The sequence below is a fragment of the Plodia interpunctella genome, chromosome 15 (genome assembly GCF_027563975.2).
Source record: "Plodia interpunctella isolate USDA-ARS_2022_Savannah chromosome 15, ilPloInte3.2, whole genome shotgun sequence".
Taxonomy (NCBI): Eukaryota; Metazoa; Arthropoda; class Insecta; order Lepidoptera; family Pyralidae; genus Plodia; species Plodia interpunctella.
The window spans coordinates 5,897,968-5,911,434 of NC_071308.1; positions in this window are offsets into that span (position 1 = coordinate 5,897,968).

Genomic DNA, 13,467 nt, shown 5'->3' on the forward strand with positions numbered 1-13,467 from the left:
GGAGAGGCAATGGCAAACCACTCCTTTATTATTGCCAAGAAAGTCAATGTGTGTTTCATTCCACACAATGACCACGACCCTCAGCCATGAGGAATACGACTATGAAGAAGAATTAAATACACTTGTTATCATCCATCATATCCTCATTATAAAAGTTTTGAATGAGAACTTGTTTCTGAATTCGTGTCTTCAAAATTCGTAAATATGTTTTAATTATTAATGTAGGTACCTACCGTAATATATATATATATATATATATATATATATATATATAATATAGGTATATAGGATTATCTGATAAATGCTCTTAACTTAATTAAGACGAGGTCTCATATTTCCAATGTTGACTCTGTCAAAGACGGTTAATTAAACCAAGTTAAACAAAATTAGTTTATTTCAGCCGCGAATCTGCATTTATCTCTTAAGACTTTTGTACGTGTTACTGTAACAGAATTGTCATAATTTCAATTAAAGATTTAATTATTTGTCAGCGGACCCTGAGCTGCAAGGCATAATGGGGTAGGGAGAATCCTGGACTTCGCTCAGATGAATGAAATAGTATATTATTAGTTCATTAATATTTGGGAAAGTTGCAAGTCTACTTTTTGAGACGCGGTCACTTTGACGATGACTTTAACAAGCGCGCCATCAACGTATCGATAAAATGGCGTACTTTGAGTTTTTCTGCGCAGGTAGGCAACTTAACGCTCCAGTCATGGAGCAACCTATTCTTAGATGATAGTGATATAGTAACTCCTAAATCAATGTTAGTTTTTCTTACGTCATAGGCAAGACTCTGTTTTTAACTGCTTGTTACAGTCCGCATCCCTAGTTGTCAGACTTTGTGAGCGCTATTTAAATGAGGCGGTCTGTACTGTAATGTATAATTTTATTTCGATTCCAGATATAGTTTTAATAAAGAAGAATCTTCTTGATTCATACCTGGTCTCGAGGCATCTGGGCGTAAAATTAAACAGCTTGCACTAAGTTGTTAATCGTCTGGACTTCTGCCAACACTCAATTTGAAGGAAATGCTGACTACCCGCAATTACTTTCCGAGGCTCCTAATTGAATATCGTCTGGACTGTACAGTATCATGGTTGAATCGTTTAATCACGATATTACTACATGTTATCACAATTCATGTTTTTGATTTATTGAAATCTTGACGCAATAAAAGACATTTGCAACGATACAAGTTATTTTTAAATTTCGAATTCAGCAGTATGTTATGATCATAGTTGTATCCTCAGGGCTGAGGGTCGTGACCACCAGTATTGGTTTGGCTTTCTTGACAATGGCCTTCCATGTAATACAATCTTGTACCTGCTTTAAGGCCCGATGCTGCGTGTAGAATTCCTTATTATATCTGGAGACACGGCAGTGCCCCCACCAAGTCGAGCAAAAGAAGCGGCAGGGCCATACCATCCTTTTCTCGAGGCAATTCAGGCCAATTTCGAACCCCAATAACTTCGTTGTGGATAAAACAGGAAGCCTGATTCAGGCTGTTTTTTAATCACGGGGAATTTCTGTTTACCCGTGTAGCCACTTCAATCTTAAAAACCGGACAAAATATATATCGATAAAAATCTCGACTAAAGAGCCTTTGAAGAAATCCATGTTCTAGTCTCTAGGGAACTCATTCCACAATCTCAAAGTACCTACGTGGGTGGGAGGAAGTCTATAAAATAAAGTGCAATATAAAACTTAAAGAATAGGTATTTCAAGAGTAAACTCGGTATTTGACTAAATTTTTCATAAGACTTAGCACGCGTCGGCCACTTCAAATGCAAAGAGTTAAACTCAAAAATGTTTTACGTGTAACTCTCTGGAAAGGTTATGAATTTTTAAACTATACTTAAGTTTTTCACAATGTTAAATTGTTAAACAGAAACTTAAATTTGTACTGAATTCGAATTCGTTCATTCATTTAAAACCTTTTTATTAAAAGTTTAGAGTTGGTTGGGAACAAAGTTTAGAAGTTGGTTCATAATAAACCAAACTATTTAAAAGAGACATTGTTACTACATTTTCTTGACATATCATGGATTAATAGCAATATCGTGAAAATCTAGGTCCAATCTTGACATTTCAAGACTATGCCATTTCACAATGATATGTAGGGTTGCCTACGAGTTGCGATTGGGTCTTCTTTTACAAACCAACAATCAAACATATTATGTAATATCAATTACTGCTAAATAGAAACCTGCACAATACCTGCCGCAGTGCGGATCATGTGTCTATTGTGGTGTGCCTGTCAATACGCCTCAATAAATTATCACGCGAGCACTGTTTCACACGGCAATATGATTTTGTCGATACGCCCATTCAAAATTAGCACTTCGGATATAGAATGGCTATTACAGTGGCAATCCATAATAATATTCATGTGCTACCTACCTTTCTCCCACTTTATGAGGGGTCCATACAGCATGTCACTCTCCTCCACTTTTCAATCTGTATGTTAAATGCACTTTTTAATTCAATCAAGGTCAGTTTAGAGTAAGAGAGGTGAGCTTTGAATTGAGAGAGTGACACGTCTGTACGTAAAAATTATTAAGCCCCAAAAAAGAAATTGATCTTGTATTCACACACTAAGCAGTAGTAATAAGGGGAACCCAAGTGCGTGTCCGCGCAATGTTAAAGTTACGAAGCTATATGTCCAATACATGTATATAAAATAACAGAGACAATTTTTTATTCAACAGTTATCTCCGCTTGATTAAGATGCATATGTTTACCAATTACAGTTTTTAGTACTTAGTCTCTGAGTGGACATACACGACGAAACTATAAGGACGAAAATAAATATTTACTTGGGAACCCTAAAAATAAGTTATACGGTTTTAACCTCAATTCGGTTGGAAATACAATTTAGCCCTCCAATGGTTCCACAATACGGGAAAAAACAATAGTGCAGTCAAATCCAATTATACCGGGTTCGTACCCAACACCAATACCCACTTCAAACTCCTCTACGCAAAAAGAAATCCAAGACTGCTGCGGGAACTTTTTTAACTAGAACATGACACCAAAACGGGGTCACGGCCCTTGTCGACACTTCTAGCCATTTTTCAATACTCCTTATTGGACATAGTTTACCGAGTAATGTGTAAAATAGAATTCTTTTTGGAATTTTATTAATTGGTTTAATTCCGCTGGTTGTTATTATGTGTTGCTAACTAAAAAACGGAATCTTTTAAAATGGTTCCATTCCGCTAGTTATCATTAAGTGTTGACAACTAGAAATAAAATACAACTAGCACTAGGTACTACTATAAAGAGAAAAAATAAATTGCGCCTATGCGGAGTATCTAACCTGAATGAGTTTTTGAAAAAATAATTTTTCATACTGGTAATATTTTCACTAATAATAATAATAAATAAGTCCGTTGATTTGTTTTCTGCACAACTAATACAATCAGTGACCGAAGTGCAATACATTAGTTTATATTAGATTTGGATAAAACTATATCGCATGTGTAAGAATATAGCTACAGTTGCGTCTGTCTGTATGAACACGATAAACTCAAAAACTTTAAAAGCTCCTATTTTATATACAGATAGTCACGGAGAGATCTAACGAAATATTGCATTTAATTTCATCAAACACCACAGTGATTACTTATTCCGACAGCTAAGAAGATAATGAAGTTATAGAAATAAATGTTACACAATGAACAGCATTGCTGACTGGATGAGGCAAAGTTGGTAAAGTTGTGAAGTTGTTAAAAACAAACTATATACCTACTTGCTTTTTAATCTGTGTTCTAAAATGTTTCATCTTTACCACAAATAATAATTATACAAGTCATAGGCAACTGGAAAAATTAAATTCTGTACCAAAACCATATAAAAAATTGAAATATATAATACTTGACATAACAAAAATCCCGGAATAAGATATTCTGTGATACTTAGCTTATAATGTTTTCTTTCTTGTTTAGGTTAGGTTCCTAATAATATCTAATAGACCCTGCAAAGAGATTAGACGATAATTTCCATCTATATCCAAACTTTTAATTTGTGAAAGCAGAAAATTCCCAGTCCAGTATTATCTTATAAGTCTATGGGATATGCAAATAAAACAATGGAGAGTCGCGCTAATCCTTAAGATGAATATAAATTGTGGTGACGTTAATTGAAGGTCTGTTTGTTTGTCACGAATGCTATCAATGTTTTTCATTGATTTAATCTGAATGCGGGCTGAATATATAATACATAGGTATACCTTGACTAGAACTTTATTTTTAAAACTATTTAAAAAAACATGATCATCCTATAATTTAATTGAACAGGTCGCAAACTCATACACTAGCACCAACAATTTTTATCTAAGACTTAAAAAAATGACCATACAAATTATACCACACTTTATAAAGAGATTAGAAAGTAGGTACCTATTAAAAGTTTTCGATTATACATTACGATTTTGATGGGTACTTACTGTTTTTTTTACTTTTGTTAATTGTGGCCATGGCCAATAGAAAACTATAAAACTATCTAATACAATTCTTTAACAAGTGAAGGATATTAATAATTCGCATTGGTTGCTTTTTAGCTTTCGCTTATAAATAAAATAAATTGATCAAAATGAGAAGGTGGCGCTAGGTTTTCGAAGCCAACACTCTTGTCAATATAAAATATTGTATGTTCTGTTATTATTTTCATGGCTTTCAATTTAACCACAAAATACCCTAGAGTAATGTACGCAATCTGACTTTAACTGGACTAACTTTTTATGCCGAAAAAATGGCGGGGCCCGAGGGAGGGCGCAAAAAGTTGCGCCATATATGGAACCACGGAGGGCAGAAATATGGCTAATTAAATTTATGGGAATGTGTGAATTACAAAACAATTTTTAGAATTCAGAGTGAACTAAGTTTTTTTTTTTACAAAAAAGTCATTTCTTCACAGCTTTTATTATTGTCAGAGAGATCTTACTGCATTCAGTTTGTGGCAAAAAAGTTGTCAAAAAACGCATTCCTGTCTTGGATAAAGAAACTGGGCGAGGATTTTGCCCAGCAGTGGGACATAAACAATTAGAAAAAATAATGGGTACACCAGTTGGCGAAAAGAAAATCTTTTTTTTTTTTTCTAAACGATATTTACGAAAATTTTGATTTTTATAACCAAATCACATAATTATGTACCTATACTTATATTATACATTCGTATGATCATGTTTGATAACGCTGATAAATACGGTTCTCCCTCTCGTCTCAATTAGACAAACCCATTTATTAATACCCATTATTTCCTAATCCGATTATATCGGCTAATCGTATTAAAACCAGCAAAAATTCTGAGAAAAATCGTTCAAAACAATTGCTTTGTTTGAAAATTATGTATTTCATTTAAAGAAAACGTAAAAAAATAATACTAATGAATTTATTTCATTGGGTTTAATTTGAACAAAAGTTTTTAAAGTACCTAAGTGTTTTCATCATGTTATTCCTATAAAGCACTAGTAGAGATCGGAAACCATTCTCATCGAAAATCGGGATGAGAAGTGGTATATATTATTATTAGAACATAGGAGTATAGTATATCCTATTACGACTACAAATTATAATATACACTTTAGTTTGGTTTTGTGTTTTATTATTATTTGTTTTTCTTTTCTGTTTCGTTTAATACCAGTTAAGACCGTGCGTAGTCGGGCCGGGTCGCTAGGTTTTATTCCACAAATAATTATTTGTGGAATAGAACCCATCACGTGTTCAATCGTCAAACATTGTTTTCCTATTCCTGTAATGCTAAAGACACTTTTATTCCTGTACATAGACAAAACAATGAGCTGTAAACTTATTAACGATTCCTGATATTGACCAAAGAATAATAGACCACAAATCCATTACATTTAGGTACTTATCTACCTTACGCCTCTCATACACTTAGTGGCTCCATATCTATATGTGAATATAATGTATCTTTGTGAAATGACACTCAAATTTAGACAATAAAGCAAGAAATGGATCGTGGGAATGGAAATCGGTTAATAACAATTTATAATAGGTTTAAAGGCCTCATTTCTGTTTTTCCCTTTGTTTTACCAAGGACTTGATAGTTTGGCATGAAAAATGAAAGTCCAAAACCACTTCAATTGTGTATGGTAAAAATACTATTTACAGTCGGTCAATAACAACCTTCTCTTGAACAAAGACCATGCTCAATTTCATACACCACTCTAAAATAAAATCCTTTATCTCTGTCTATTCTCTATCTGCGCTCTTTGCCGACTACTCGTATACTTCTTGGAAGTGTAACATTTACTGCTTATTGTTATTTCACATATAGCAATAGTTCCGAGTCAATGGTCACATATTGGATTTTACGATATGAGTTTCATTTAATGAAATCACTTGTGATTATTAATATATCTGCATTTTGCAAACAGTGCTTTGTACATTTAAAATATTTGATCAAATAATTTAGGTATTGTTATGTGGATAGTAAATCAAGGTATAACACCCAAACACAAGTATTTTATCCTTACATATTATAATACAAAGTCCTCTACCGCGTTTATCTGTTTGTTCGCGATAAATTCTAAAAACGACTGCACGGATTTTCATGCGGTTTTCACCAATAGATAGAGTGATTCCTGAGGAAGGTTTTGGTTGTTGAGGTAATGGTTTTGAATGTTTTTAGCCGAGCGAAGCCGGGACGGGCCGCTAGTACTTATATAAGAGATATTGTGAAGTGAGAAATAAAGATATCTTTGTTACTAAAACAAAATTCAAATCTGCAGTATTTGAAAAATTGGAACACTATCCACTTTTAAAACAATATCAAGTGACCTAAATTCAACCTTTTTTTCTTTATCAAAAGATTCTAACCAGTAACAAAATAAAGCTAATCAACAGATGTTTTCCATTCTAGAAACTGGCCTTGTTGATACTCATTTTTTTCCATTTCTCTCAAGTATCCTTGTGTTGTCAAGATCGGCTTTAGCGAACGAATCGACCGTAGTCTGCTGTTGACGTTGAGAGGAAACAAACGGATATCAAATAGTTTTATTCTGATTGTTGTATGTTTTTGTACACAAGTCGAAAATTTAAATTGTATGTTTGCAACACACGATAAAATATACGCTAGGGATTATTCATATTAAACTTTTAGATTTTATAATCGATATTGATTGAAAATTTTATATTTTTCGGTAGCATCCGATATGACCGAAGCAAATGTACCTCTAGTACATGTTAAAACAAAGGTTAATAAAAAATAATGTTACGACCTATTTTATGTTTGAAAATTGTTTAAAAACAGATACACGAAAAGAAGATAAAATCATCCAACGTAACGGTATACGGTTCAATGTACCTCATAACATATGTATAAAAGTACCTATGTCCTTGTAAAGGTAACGATTTTACTGTCATTATCCGCTACACGAGTCGAGCCCATGTTTAAAGCCGACCATCCATCACTTTGCATTCGTAGAATCGATATAATAACACACCCACACTTTCCCTAGCTCTCTCTAGTTCTCATCCAAGCGTTTTCCTCCGAGCGTCGGAGCCCAGAGTCCCCTTTACGTCTCCACTTCAAACACTTCGTTTTCGGCATCCTTATTTGCGTCCATTAATATGTTTCAATATGGATTGATGTTTTTTTTTTAAATTTTAACACATAAAAAGCTAAATAGACATTAGCAAAGGGGCCAGTTAAATTTCCTCAAAAAGGTTAAAAAACTATGGTTGAGCACTGAAACACACTGTTTTAAGTTACAATAGTTAGCGAAAATAGTTGTAACATAAGGTCTTAAAATAAAAAGACAACTAATAACTTTCGAGTGGAAAATTGAAAGTGGAAAATACTCTTAAGTTCTTCACTCGGAATAATAACTCATGGCATGGCTATCTTAGCTCGCATCGCGCGCAGTGGACTTGAGTCCTAACTCTAAAATTACGTTTATACATATCGCTGTACTTTTATTGCGGTTATGTCGTAATGAGGGCAATTATGAATTTAAAATGGTGGAAATGCTTTATAGGTGTTTGTTATTTTTCCCGAGGATTATTTCAAATGTATGGCATATTATCATTAACACAGATGTAAAAGTCGTAGATATAAACATAGTACTTGTGTGATGAGTGAAATAAAGAATATTTCACTATTAGCTGCGCCCCGGGACTTCGCTCTCGTGGTAAAAGTACCTACCATGTGTTATTACATAACTATGTGTTATTCTAGATTAATATTCTACCCGTGTACTAAATTTCATAACAATCCGTCCATTGATTTTACGTGAAAGAGTAACAAACGTACAAACTACATCCTTACAAACTTTCGCATTTATAATATGAGTAGGATTATATCTATTCTAGTAGGAAGCTGTGGTGGTGTAATGGTTAAGACGTCCGCTTGTGGATCGAGAGGTCCCAGGTTCGAATCCTACTCGTGCCACATGAGTTTGTATACAAATCTGACTCATATATAGGAGTTTTCATCAACCACCACTTGGTATAGGCAATAGGCATGTGTGCATTATTTGAGGTGGGTGAATATATAGAACAACATATATATTATATTATAGAACAACTCCATAATAGAGGAAAATACAGCACTCCCGCGCTGTCCCCGATAGTTCAATAGTTACACCTGACGTTTATTTAAATAATATATTTCATTTCTTTAAATGATACATTTAATAATTAAAAATTTCTTTCTTTGTTGATTCTGAATATTGTGTCAATTAAGGGTATTTTCTTCACGCGGAAATTGCATTAAAAAATACACGATTGTGTTATAAAATAACGGTAAAATTTCTGAAGAAACTAGTTTATAAAACTATTATCTCACATTTGTAAAGCAAAAGTAAATAAAATCCAAATAGGCAGAGTCCAAGCGCTCATAAAAGAAAGTAGATATAATTCTTATAGCCAGAGCCCGCAAGGTTCGAGAGGCACGTCTCTAGTTCAAACACGAGTTGGAAGGGCTGCTAACTCGGCCGAAGCCTCCATGATTAAGTAAACAGTGAGATAACTAGATGGACCAACACCCATTCTCTGTGTAAACTATGTGTACAATCATATTTTCATAAAGGACCGTTTTCCTTTAAAAATAGGAATATATTTCGGCGACTCCGTGACGGGAAATAAGCTAATAATAACCAACTGTTTGGACATTAACATAAACCTTTTCTCGATTGCTGTTCTCTTTGCTTCTGCCAACTTCGTGTCAAAACGAAATTGGCCGAAGCGAAAAAAACATGTCTAAGTGGGGTTACAGTTCTGATACCGTTTGCCAATTCGGTGCCTCTCTCCGAACCATGACTCACTGTCGTGCTCTGGGTGCCCTACCACCTGCACACTGTAGCCAGAAGACAGAACGCCAAATATAATACCATATCAGTGGCGTCGTCCTAGCCCTTGCAAAATTTAGCCGAGTCGACACGCTTTTTGTAGTTTAGATTTTTTAGGTTTGCCATTTTTTTAAACGTCAACGTCAAAGTTGACTGGTGCAACCCACTCTAAGTAAATAGCGAATGCTTTGGACAGTTAATTCATTGTATGAAGTTTACTGCCCTATATTGCCTCGATGAAAACAAAATTTGCAAATGAAATTGACAAACCTCACCATTTCTAGTCCGGCGATATTTGAAACTGACGGGAAACGGGACCAAAACTATGCGTTATTCTAAAAGGCGCATTCAATATGTGAATTTATTTGCAGGGATGGATGTGTCACGTCATATGTCACCCTATGTCATCGCTATTCGTCTATTGTACGCGTACATGTAATATCTTTGTTGCCGGCACAATGGCAAAGTGTAAAAATGTATATGAATACCTGTCGTTCGCACGCTTGTTGAAAACTATGTTTTTATAAAGCTTACACGCAAGAACTTTATACTACCTTACTAGTAGTGCCATCAATCTCTGACAAGTGGTTCCGCCCTAGCGTGGGACTTCATATCCTCCCTAAGACTTTAGTATTCTGTTCAACAATAGCATTCCCAGGTAGTTTTGACGTTAGGCAGGCGGCCGGTTGTCACAGACAAGTCTTCAAAATTTTAAGGTTATTTTTTACGCTGACTCGAGGCTCACAGTATTCTGTTCTGTAGTAATAAAATCAAAGAGAGAGAAGAGCGAGACTACATGTGCGATAAGTATATAGCTAAAACATAATATGTACAGTACATATGTCAATTCGTAATGGAATAGCTGAACACATGTTAACATAGGCCATTAACGGCGTCATTGAGTTCGGCTGAGCCGCTCAATAGCTCCTATAATGTCGATAAAATCCCTATTAATTTCGCTCTTATTTATTTATCCCGTGGAAATTGCTTTTAGAGGACGTTTATTATTTGGATGTTTGCAATACGTGGAAGTTTTGTTAATTTATTCTCCTGCTAGCGGTTCGTCCCGGCTCCGCTCGGGTAAATACATATTGTACACCGATACCTTCCGCAGAAATCCTTCTATTGGTGAAAATCCGAACATAAATAGTTTTTGTGTTTAACGCAAACAGACAGCTGTCTGTCTGTACGCGTTAAAACATTCTACAGACGTATTTGTACGCGGCAGAGAACTTTTTATACTTATATAGTTTGTTATATAATATGTATAAACTTTACTTTGTTATATAATATGTATAAATTGCTATAATTCTACTTGGGGCTAAAATACATATTTTGTATGTATGTATGTATGTATGTATGTATGTATGTATGTATGTATGTATGTATGTATGTATGTATGTATGTATGTATGTATGTATGTATGTATGTATGTATGTATCTATGTATGTATGTATGTTTGTTTGTTCGTTTGTAACGCGATAACTTTCGAACCTTGGTCCGATTTTGATGAAATTTAAAAGGTATCTAGGATCTGCCGATAGAATTTTTAAGTTCGTGGGGCATCAAAATCGGTTAAGTTGTTTTTGAAATACCTATTCACAATTTTGTAAATAAATACAAAATAAATTTTTATGGGTTTTTACCCATAAAAATGTGTTGTGTTCGCGAGGTCTAAGTTCGCGGCGACAACTAGTATAATATAGGTAAGAATGCATGGAAAGACTGTTCCGTTTGCATACTCGGATGTGACGCATCAAAATCAGCTTAGAAGTGGCCGTGATATTACGTCAAGTCCCATGCCTGACGTCAAACCTCTTTGAAATTACTGTCGTTGCTTCTCAATTTGGCTTTTCATCCCTTAGTTGTACGACATCCATGGTACGATACAGAGTGATCTTATTCGCTGGCAGTCACACGCTACAATTTATCAGGTATGAAATTTCATAGTCCTTAGGACATGGCTCCGATACTTAGTTCTCTACTTTTCTGAGGCACTTACTTGAATAGGTAATCTGACTTAGGCGAGGCTATAGCATAGCGATCCGAACAAAATCGATATTTGAAAATGCACTTGTTATCTTCTGTTGCCGATAGTGTACAGGGAGAGATGTTGTGACTGAAAATAGTGGACTTTTTTGTTAAAATTTGCGATTTCATTAGGCATGGTTTTAACTTAGTCTAAATTATTTTAATCGAATCTCATTAATTTTGGTGTCAATGGTATTACTTGGTTTTTATAGTGCATACTGCTTATAAAGAGTTAAGGTCGATAAAGTTTCATTCTTAAACATATTGTATTTGAAATGCTATAAATTGAATTTATTGCATGAAAAAAAAATATAAACTATATTATTTATGAGTAGATAAACGATTTTTCTTATATTATCTTTTAAAACATAAATAAAACAATTTGCCCTTTATATCCCACCGTATCTAATGTGATACAAAATAACGAAAAAAGATTACTTAAAAAAGACTCTGTGGTAAAGATATTGAATTTTTTAGTTTTTCAACTTTGTAAAGCTGCAAGTATTGGGTTGTAAAAATCTTAGTACGTGTCTGAGCGCTACTGAGCGTGTTACGCCAATGTATTTAAAGGTTAGTGCACATCACTTCTCGGATTTACAGTCGTGTTACTGTTTTATAGCCCTTTAGTTAACATAAAATATTTGTATTTTAGTTGATAATGTTTATGTCTTGTTGAAATGAAAGAAACGCTATAAAAAATTCGCGGCATTAACATTTCTTAAAGCCATAATGACATTGCCAAATTCCATGAGTTTTAAATCAACAGTGGTATTAATTTTAATAAGTATTAGTTATGATATAAGTTAAGTATTATCAAAGTCTTAACTAGTTAAATATTTATATAGGAATGCGAAAATCTGCACAATTTCGTACGATTTAAAAAATACATAATCAAAACCATATCCGAAGTTTCCTCATTGAATTCCCATCAAAACTTTGAACAGAAATAATAAAGTTTGTTCGGAAAGTGACAAGAACCGATCCTTATGTTTTATTTGGGGGATTTATGTGTCATGACTGTATTGTTATTGAACGATTTATCTTTATTAACAAAGTTATAACATGATATAAAAATATTTATCAGATTCGATATTTTTTTCAATTACATAATAAATAAAACATTTAACATCTGATATTACCTAATTACATATCTACAATTTGCATTAATTTAGTGATATCTATCTATTTCGCGTATTCCAATTGAATTTTGGGCCATGAAGTCCTGAAGCCCGCCATTTGCGTTAAATGTAGTAAACTCGGCTGCGATTTTCACTAAAGTCAACACTGCCAAGGCTTATGTTGCCTATCATCTGTATACAGGCTTTGTGCCCTTAGTCTCCTCATACACAACTAGTGATATCGTAATAACACTCTCTAGTGTATTTCACTTAGCTTATAGCTCAGTTCTATTGCTCCGTTACGTTATTGGTTGACGTAGCGCGTTACCGCTGCGTTGTTTTCGGTAGGTTTCCACCTTGCCGTCGAAACTCCATATATTTTCACCGTTGTTCTGCGTTGATCATCGAAATAAAGGAGAACAGTGCAGCATTGAGGCCTTACTGAATTATGATAATTCTTAGTGCATTTATTTTTGAGTGTCAATATAATTATTATTTACAACTGATATTATCATGAGAGTAACAAACGTTATTCTTACTATAATCTCATTGACAAAACAATTTTGTTTAAAATTCAAATAAATGAAGAAACGAAACAAATCAACGCCTCATTTGTTTCGAAAAATATATCATTTTGGACAGCAAAATTCACAAGTAGCCAGTATTTAAGAAAATATGTCTTTATCCTTCGTGATAACTTCGAGTTCCAATCAAAACTTGGTACTGTAAAATTAATTATTTGTACCTAACGGCAAAGTTCGCTTTGAAATGATTTATTCAATACTTTGGGGACTTAGTCTTCTAAGTAATAACTACATTTTGGTTGAATACGACACCAATTAGACATGGAACTTTGTGGAAATGAAGCTTTCACTTTTGTTTGTGTATCTTTGGCTAGTAATTAGAATTATATGAGACTGTAAAGAACGGGCTAAAAGACTAAATGAGAATAAACGTTTTTCGTTATCACATCGACATCTGCCGTGTCATATCCAGAAGTGA